The sequence below is a fragment of the Chenopodium album genome, chromosome 24 (assembly GCF_948465745.1).
Source record: "Chenopodium album chromosome 24, dcCheAlbu1.1, whole genome shotgun sequence".
Classification (NCBI taxonomy): domain Eukaryota; kingdom Viridiplantae; phylum Streptophyta; class Magnoliopsida; order Caryophyllales; family Amaranthaceae; genus Chenopodium; species Chenopodium album.
In genome coordinates, this window is record NC_137857.1 from 17,492,457 (window position 1) to 17,494,827 (window position 2,371).

Here is a 2,371-nt window from a genome sequence, read left to right on the forward strand (position 1 = left end):
TACCACAAAACATTGTGTGGAAAACCATACCGAGCTACCTCCAGTCAATTCAATGGGCAAGTTTCAACAAAGAGATCACCAAAATGGAAATAACCCATCAGGAAAACAAGCTCTCCAGCCACAAAAGAAACATCAGCAAAAGACTTTTTGTCGTCCTGGATCATTGACTGCCTTTCGTGAGCTACGAAAAAAGCAATCAGAGAATATGATTCAAGACAATGAAACAAACAGTACTTCCAACCTTGAAGTGGCATATGAAGGCCAGTTGATCTCTAGTAGTGCAAATGACATTGTAAATGAACAACTTGTAGATGATGGCAACAATGTAATGGAAGATAGAACTGAAGCGACAGATGAGGACTCTCGATTGAGAACTAAAAGCCCACAAGAAGGTACAACACTTTTTTTTCGATTGTGGAAATTTTTTTGTCATTTGATTAATCTTTTTGTTACAACATTGTATTAACTTACAACTTTTTCCTTCACGGAACCTGCAAAAAAGAAGCATCAAGGTCCTACAAAATTGGTTAAGGTTCATGCTCGTCCTAGGGAGGAACGCCCTTACCTTATCTTGAATATGTATGGGCAACCAGTTGGACCTACTGATGAAGTAGTCGATGAATTTACTCAATTTTTGGGAACTGTTGCTAGAAATTCTGAACTAGCCCCACTTAATTTTGTTGAATGGCCAAGCCTTCCCACACATAACAAAATATGGGATTATGTCCAGGTTTGTCAATCGATAAATTATTTCATTCTTATCCGATCCTTTAATTTTTTTGAGGTCATTTTATTATCCTTTAATTAATTATTATTATTAGTTTGTACAAGTATATAAATATATATTAATGCTTTTTTTGTGTAGGAGAAATATTTGGTTCCCGAAGAAGGAAGAAAATGGGTAATGGAAACTGTCAATTATGCTTGGCGTATGCACAAGTGTAGGACAAAAAAGAAGCATTTTTATGCATTTGATACTGATGAACAAAGAATGATAGAACGTCCAAAGACAATGCCAAAAACTCATTTTGAAGATCTGTTGAAGTATTGGCATTTGACAACAACTGAGGTACTTAGTGTTTAACTTATCTATTTTAGAACCAAGAAAAGCTGCACATTTCTGTGTGTTTCGAATAAAAAATTCTAGATGCAATATATACATTAAGTTAATTTTTTTTATAGGAAGAAAGTCAGACCAACAAAAAGAATCGTCAAAAGGCAGAAGACATCCATACTATGGGTCCAAAATCATATGCCAGGTTACGTCATAAGCTGGTAATATATATTTGTACAAATCTTTAATTTTCAACTAAATATGTTTTTTTAGCTAGTCATTTACAAATTCATTTAGCTCATAAGAAGCTATCTTATAAACTCTTTGTATAGAAACAAGAGGACCCTCACAAAAAAGAACCCTCCCAAGCAAAGGTGTACAAAGAATCAAGGAAAAGGAATCCTAATAAGACATACAAAACCAGCTTTGGGAAAACGAAGAATAATATAGTGAGTTTAAACTACTATACCAATTGTTTAATATTTTTTTTATGTGAAAACCCAAGCTATACATACATAACCTCTAATTATTCATGTATACAGGAACAAATCGAAGCTCTGGAATCTCAAGAACATGAACATGGCCATAACACTATTGATCCATACTATCAAGTGATTAAAAAACCAGAGCATAATGGTCGTGTACGCCTCTATGGAAAAGGTGTGACCATGACTGATTTGAAGAAGAAAAAAGGATCTAAATCTGAGTACAAAATTCCTCAAGAGTTTCTACAGAGCATTCATGCAACATTGCTCGAACAGCTCCAAGAGGCTAATCCTGGAATACATCTTGTAGTTCCTGAAATCTCAACTACTGAGTCACCTATTCCAAGAAATGCAACTAACGACACATTACAAGTGAATGAGGCCGCTGGTGAGCAGTCTTCTCCTGGAACAGAACCTTCTAATCAGGTAATGTACATATATGTGGTTGTATTTAAAATTGCAGAGTACTATACTCTTAGTACTTGTTCTTAAGATAATTTATCATACTATTTTTATATTGCATATAAACTTTTGCCATTAATGTTAAGGCTATGTGTTTGTTAGGGTAAGAGAGAAATAAGGGATAAAAAACTTATTACAGGGCAAGTGATTTGATTCATGAAATGTTGGGTGAAATAGCAGTAGAGTTAATTGAGGAGTGAGTGTATGCATTTTGATGAACACTTTCTATATATAATCTAACTTTATTTTGTTTAATGTAATTTCTAAGCAACAATTTGCAGTGTTATGTATTTTTTGTGCTCAATTCGTCAGCTTTTTGTCATATAATTTTTTTTTTTTTGGAAATTGTTGTTTTATTGTTCCTTTTTTT

At 33.7% G+C, this 2,371-nt stretch overlaps 1 long non-coding RNA gene across 1 annotated transcript; it reads left to right on the top strand.

Annotated features, from left to right (window-relative positions):
* Positions 1 to 934: 934 nt before the first annotated feature.
* On the top strand, positions 935 to 1,618 carry LOC145610148 (uncharacterized). Its single transcript, XR_014106221.1, has 3 exons — positions 935 to 1,069; positions 1,183 to 1,275; positions 1,597 to 1,618. It is a non-coding gene; the product is annotated as an uncharacterized LOC145610148 (long non-coding RNA).
* The last annotated feature ends 753 nt before the right edge of the window (positions 1,619 to 2,371 follow it).